General features: G+C 44.6%; 1 pseudogene; it reads left to right on the plus strand.

The window, feature by feature from the left end:
• Nucleotides 1–5,648: 5,648 nt before the first annotated feature.
• LOC149858434 (uncharacterized) lies at nucleotides 5,649–6,655 on the plus strand (annotated as a pseudogene).
• Nucleotides 6,656–7,392: the final 737 nt, after the last annotated feature.

The raw sequence follows: 7,392 nt of genomic DNA on the forward strand, positions 1-7,392 counted from the left end.
CTGTTCGAATTAAAGATCCCAGAGTGGCACATATATCATCATCCCAACACTGAAAAATGGCAGCAAGGGCATTCAAAGAGCTTTAGTTAAAGTGCCCTCGCTGCCCTTTTTCAGCAAGGGATCACTGATACACACGTTGCTGGAGTCTGCTGGAGCACAGTAATTACCACGCTCCAGCAGACTCAATTAATTGAATCTGCTCTGATGTGCTATAATTCCAGTGTGTCGGAGCAGCTTCATTGCACATGTATAGGTGCCACAGTGATTACTTAGCTATTTAGGCTTTGAACCTCTTCTAGGAGAGAAACTCACTGGTTAGAGAGAAGATCATTGTCATACTAAGCAATCCTGGGTCTATTATAACATACAAGATATACATTCATTTCAAATACCACAATTCATATTAACCCCAATACCACAATTCATATTAATATAAGGATGATAAGGCTAAAAACAACCTGGGTGCATCTGCACATGCTCCCAATGGTGCAGTTATTACTGTGCTGTCCCCATGGTGCATGGTTATTTTTAGCAGCTACAATCCTGTAGTGATGTGCTCGAGCAAGGCAGCTCATTGCTACAGAGATGTAGCGTTGGTGTCACTGTTTGTGCCTGCTGATGCTACATCGCTGATGCTGTCACTATTGTATGTTGCTACGGCAACGTAGCCTCATGTGTAGGCATGCCCCCGTGCATAGAAACTACATATACCATATCTGTAAAATAAATTCAAGAAAACATGCATGACATCCCATAAAGACGATAAAATATTGTGAATTCATGTCCTTGTCTCCCTAATGAAATGATGACTTAAAGGTAACCTCCACAGATATTTCAAAGTCATCATAACTAAGATAAAACTATGCAGGAATAGTGCATGATATTACACTCCAACATTCTTGGATAAGCAAAATTTCCATATCAAATTTCTGTAGCATCATGCCCCAGTTCCGCAATCCAAAGCCTGTCTGTCCCCTCTCTGTCTTGAAGCCAGACTAAATGGTAATCAATCCACATGATATCAAAGTAGCTACTTTTTAACATTGAGCAATTTTGTTCACAATGACCTCATCCTTTGCTCATGAAGTCAATGGGAGATATCTTAGTGGCCTTCCCTGCATGGGCAGATCTGGGATTTTGAAAAGTGGGTACAGATGGTGGGGCACGTCATCACATATAATGCAACATATCATTTGCTCCTGTTAAAGAGAAACCAGAAGCTCTACTAATATGCTAGGGGATTAGCACTATACTATTCTTTTTAAAATCAAAGAAAAAACAAATATAAATATTGAAATGTGTGCTCATTTGCTAGATTATATATACAGTTTTAAAAAGCACAACAATCTAGACAAAAAATAGTCAAAAGATATTGTGTCATTAGTCCTGTAGTCATTATAGTTAAATGTATATCTCTTATTCAGATTCATAAACCAAAATCTAGGATTCTTGACAGTTCCTCCACCTTCATTTACAATCATTTCTACATCTGAGTTAAGTTTGTAACTAGAGCTAGAAACAGATGGCAGGACTGTGAAATAGAAGAGAGACATTGCCGGGAATAGCTAAGAATTGCACAACTGCAGACTAAAGGACAGTTTGAATAGTGGGATATGGAGACAACTAAAAAAGATAAAGGGTCATTAAAACCTGTGGTGTGGAGGGGGATTAGCAGGAATCAGAGAGATGATTATAAGCCATGAAGTCAATTGACTCTGAAGTCAACCTGGAAACTCTCTCATCACTGCCTGAACAGAAATACCAACCTTCCCAGGCTGTTGGTTTTAAATTTTGGGTAGAGCAGGAATGAAGGAGGGGTGGGATACAACTGCACCATTTCACACCCTCTGAATCTGCCTCTGCTCCCCTGTCAGCAAAGCTACTGTCTTCAGGGCTGTGTCTGCTGCATCACAGTGTGTAGACAGCCCTTCAGGATACACCTTCCTGATTCCCAGTCTGTCTGGTCAGAGCTCTTTTGACCGGATCCTGTAAAAATCAATTTGTCCAGTTTGTGTTCCTTATATAGGCCAACAATAACATTTCCAATCCCACTGGAACCTTTAGCAAACCAATCAGCAACTCCTCTAAAGGAATAAACTTATTTTTCAATTCTAACAGGCCACTCCTACAGGCATTCACCCACTTAGCAATGGCACGGTACTATCAATGTATTTATTTCATCACCCACCACTGCACTCTGCCCTCTAGATCACTAGTGAGACCATTCAGAAGCAGAGGTCCATATTGCTGCCCTGTCACACCCATTAATTGCTACCAGCATTAGCCAAATTTAGCTTCATGTTATGTTATAGAGCCAGTTCCTAAACACCTAGACCCTGAGTTTGGGACAATTTGGTCACACTTTGGGAAAGGAACAGTGTGAAAGTGATGAGACACATCTGCAATGATATGACCGTTCCTGACTTCCCACTTCATCAGAACCCAGGAGCCTCTTGGCAGACTCTGGGAAATAGCCATGAGACAGCAGCAGGCTGGCCTCTCAAGGGAAAACACCTCATTGCTGTATTTGAGGTACTTATTACTCACTCTACCCTTCTCCCAGCAGCCTTCAGTCACGTAACTGTTCACACTCAGTGAAGGCCAGACAGACTCTCTGGCAGACTCTTTGGCATCATTTTTTCAAGCCTGATTAATAGGCCCAACTCTCCTCCAGTTTGAGCTCAAGCAAATACCATTATCTCCTGTGTAATGACTCAGATATTGTATTGCTACATCTTGTTGGTAATGTCAGATCACAGGCACCAATAATAAAAATGAGCATGTTACCCGGGCATGGTATTAACTATGAAATTAAATCTGTATTTATTGCCTTTAGCCATTACCCTCAAGACTCTTCCAGAATAAATGTTTTTAGTTCCTTGCAGGAAGATTCTGGCATTTATAGGCCAGACATTTCTAAGCAGAATATATACCCTGTCTATATAGAGAGAGTGATATTATGTGTGTGTATTGCCATACCATGTGATGTCATGGGAGATAAGGTAAGCTCCATGTCTTACACCTCATTATGTTGTGCTGAGATGAAATACCCATGATGCCCTGCCTCTACAAAGAAAACATTTGTTCCTGAGCAAGTACATGCTATAAATATGGCTCAAATATATTTGTCTTAATATTTTTGGCAAACACCTGGGAAAGCCAAGTCCATGCAGCTTGTGAATGAAAAAGGCTGTTAGTGGGAAAGGCTCAGCATCCCCCTAACATTGAATGTGCACCTGGGTACTCCATGGAAATAGGTAACTTCAGGACTTTCTGTGTGGTATTTCTCTGCATAGACAATGGGAGCTAGTGCTTATTGTAATTAATAAAGTTACTGTTTGTATTGCATTACACTTGTTGTCAACTCCCTGCTATAAAGTAGGGGTCAGAAAAAGTTCTGGTCTTAAAATAGGAGCAAGGGGATCCAGGCAGAGACATCACTGAGGTAGGGCAGGTCAGGTACATTAAAGGCAGGGCATTAAAGGTAGGGCATTAAAGGTAGGACATATAGTGCAGCAAGAAACCTTTTTGCCTGCCCCCCTCAAATGTGAAGCTCCTTCAATTGGCAAAAGCCCCTTTTGCAGTATTTGCCCCCTTTTGGGATGCTTTCTCTTTTGTACCTTTTCTTCCTTCCTCTCTCTCTTTGTCTTTTCTTATATTATTATTTTTATATAAGGTGTACTTGTAGTGAAAATAGAGCTTGTAGATGCTTTTACAAATGTACTTCAAGTTTAAAAGTAAGTTGTACCATGTAACAATGTTAACAAGGGCAGGAAACTGTATGGAGCAGGTCCCTGAATGAATCATGGTCGATTGTGTAACACAGTAGCTAGTCTGGATAAACAAGTTAACAAGTGGCAATTAACACCGGCAAAACTATAGACCAGGAGGATGAAAGAATCAATACAGAGTCAGGAACTCCCTGAAACTTCACTGTTAAAGGTACTGGAGCCCCGGTTTGAACTAATTAATGCTGGAAACAGACTCTTGGGGCTGAAATAACTCCTGATCAACCACTTACACAGCTCTGTTCATTACGGCAGTGAATCAATCAAAATTCATCAACGGACTCCTGAGACTGCATGTACCTGGAGACACGAGTCCTGGGGCTTACAGCTGCCATCCAGCAGCTACCAAGAGGGACATCCCTAGAGATCAATGACCCCTGGATTGGGTAAACCTGAGAATTGGGGAGTCACCAAAGTCTGCCAGAGAGGGATAAAAGGCAGCGAAGAATGACCCCCAATGGTGTCCTTTTTGATCTGACCAGCACCCTGCCTGTCCAGCCAGAAGGACCAGCTGGTGACCCCCTTCTGAAGCAACATCGCACTGAAAGAAGCCTCGACTGGCCATCGACAGCAGACTTCAGCACTTGGGGATAGATATATCTTGACACTGGTGCCTAGTGTTCATAGCTAGCTACTGTGAGTGTGTGCGTGAATGTGTGTGTGTTTGAGGGGTTCAGCACTAAGGTTTATGGTCTGACTTTTGCATCCGTTCAATAAACTAGAATTTGATGATGATCCTGTGAGTTGGTGCTTTGTAGCCAACATTATCTGGTGGAGAATGCTGGCAAAATTGATTGGTAATTGTGGAGACAGTGTCTCCTGACAGAACCCGCATCTGCAGAGGAGTGGGCATTTGGTTATAGTCACCCCAGGGGGTGGGCTTTGGTTATATGCCCGATCTTCAGGACAGAGGAAGGCAGAACTCAGGATTTAGAAACAGACAGAACCCATGTCTGACCTGCAGGACAGGGGAGGGCCACAGCTGTGAGGGAGTGGGAATTGGTGAGGGGATTCCTGCAAAGAGTTGGGAGTGGGAGGGCTCAAGGAAACTGACTCTCGGGACTTGTTTGTTTTGTTTAATTTTGTTTTCATTGTTTGGAAATAGTCCATGGGGAGTGGGAGGGCTCAGACTTGTTGTTTTGTTTTGTTTTGTTGTTGGGGGGGGGTAAGGCTTCAAGTATGTTGAGGAAAATGTCCCTGTTTAGGAAAAGGGCCCCTAAAGTGGGAGACCAAGAGGCTAGGTGGGTATGGAGTGAGGCAATTTCCCCCCGGCATAAGAAAATTCTGAAGGGAGGACCCAGCCCATGGAGGGAGGATGTCTGCACCCCAGGCTTCTCCACAGGGGACATGGAGAACCAATTTGAAAAATTCTGCCTTTGTGAGAGACCCCCAGCTCAAAGACAACACAATGCCTTAGTCTGGCTACTGTGGCATGCTGTAAAAACAGCAGTTGAGGAAAAAGCTCAGTTGGCCTCTGAAATTGAGGAAAAGGAGGAGCAAATCCAAATTCTAAAAGATAAATGTGTACAGTTGGAAACCAGTAATCAGACTCTAAAGGGTTGTCCCAGAATTTGGAAAATGAGAATGAGCAATTGAGAAAGATAAATCAATACAATGCCTGACAATCGGAATTACTGGGCCAAGAAAAGGCTAGCTGAGAAGCCTTGCAAAGATTGGTAAAGACAATGGCTAAGACCAAGCTGAGAAGGGAGACAAAGTAAACCATGGCCCCTGTCCACCATTAGCCACTTGAAAAAGGAGCTCCAGGACTGCAGCTTGCAAGTAGCAGCTGTCATCTGAGTAGACCAAGCCTGAGATCCAGACATCCCCTTCAATCCAGGAGAGATTTGGGGTGGGGAGATGTGCAAAGACCCAGAGGACACAGGGGACCACTCCTCTAAAGACCCCAAGTCTGAAAAGGAGAGCACCCTTGTACCTGAGGTGAGTGCAATCATGCAGACCTCTGTTACTCAGGATGCACAGGGCAACCCTAGGGAGACCCCTTAGTGGAGCTGGTCTAGCCACCCTGGGTAAGACCCTGGGACCTGCTAACATTAAGAATTTGGAACACTGGTTGCAGAAATCTCTGAATGTAGTGGAGTGCGAAACCCTGAGTACCCGTGAATGGCACCGCCTATTAAGGGCTTATGCCACCCTGGAGGTTCAGGCAGCAATGATCCTTGAGAGTGGCTTTGGGGTAGACACTATTCCCTGGGGTGTAATGGATTTGAGAATTAATCTAGAAAGGAAAACATTTAAGGGACAATTTGGGGCAAGTCACCAGACCCCTAGGGAGCCTGTGAAGGACTATGTAATCCAGTGTGTCATGTTGGGGTTGCTATCAGGGTGGGTGCTGCCCCTCAACAGGGCAGGCAAGTGGACACATGATATAAGAGATTACCCCCCGGGTTTTGGAAGGAGGTGCAGGAGGGCATGCACCGGTCTGTAATTGGGCTAATGGGGCCACTCTGAGAAGCCCGGAATTATGCTCTGGGGGAAGTCCTAACCTGGGCTCAGGATTCAGAGTGATTAGCTGGACAACAAGGGGGGGGAGGGGCAGTTGCAGCCACCCAGTTCAAAGAAAAGTCCAATGACACACCAAGTTACATGGTTACTTACTCCAATGACAGTGCATACCCCAAATCTGTCAGGAGAGCTGGGGGTCTAAATCAATGCCCCAGCCTGCACTGGGTTAACTCAGAAGTAACAAGGGAAAGAGAGGGGGACAATGGGATTTGGGCAGCAGTGTGGAAATTTTTAATGCAGCACAGGGAACCCAAAGAAAAGTGGAATGGGAAGCCTCTGGCCAAGCTGCTTATCAGGATGGCAGAGCTGAGTGCAGCAGGAGCAGCACCTTCCCAGTCTAATAGAATTGCAGCCTTAGCACCAGTCTCTGAAGAGCACTGACAGGTGGGACCCATGACCGAAGCCCAGTCTCATGGGAAAAGTTGGGGACCTTCAACTGGGATCCAGGAGGGAGACCCAGAGTACCCATTACGGTGGGAACCCAAGGGCATACCAGTGTACTTCTGGATACCAGAGCTGCACTAAATGTATTTGGAAGAAAATGGGACCTGAAGCAGTTTGAAACCAATCAAATCATATTGCGGTCCTTCATGGGGCAGGCTGTGTGTAAGGGGGTAACTGCATGTATCCAATTCCCAGAGGGACCCCAAGAGGTCAATATAGATGGAGTTCAACAAGAGGACCCCACTGAACAGTTGATTCTGGGAGCCCCCTTCTTCAACTGGGAAAGCTGGATCCTGGATCTGGCCAATGGGGTTATGTGGCAGATAGGGGGGCCCTTGCCACCGGGGTATTCAGCACAAGATGCTGCAGTGAGAGCCATAAGGGAACTCCTTGAACAGCATAATCCATGTGAAAGGAAACTAAGGATCTACACTGATTCAAACTTCTGTGCTAATGCTCTGCTACACAGGGTATACAACTGGAACAAAGCTAATTGGCATACTGCTGATGGCAAGGAAATTGCTCAAAAGACAGATTGGCAGGGAATTTGGAAATAGATTCAAAGATATCCCTCCTCACTATGTATTCAACATGTTAAGGGTCATCAAAAGGCTGATACCTTAGAAGCCGAAAT

This window comes from Crocodylus siamensis, chromosome 8 (assembly GCF_052110815.1).
Source record: "Crocodylus siamensis isolate JL-2025a chromosome 8, ASM5211081v1, whole genome shotgun sequence".
Taxonomy (NCBI): domain Eukaryota; kingdom Metazoa; phylum Chordata; order Crocodylia; family Crocodylidae; genus Crocodylus; species Crocodylus siamensis.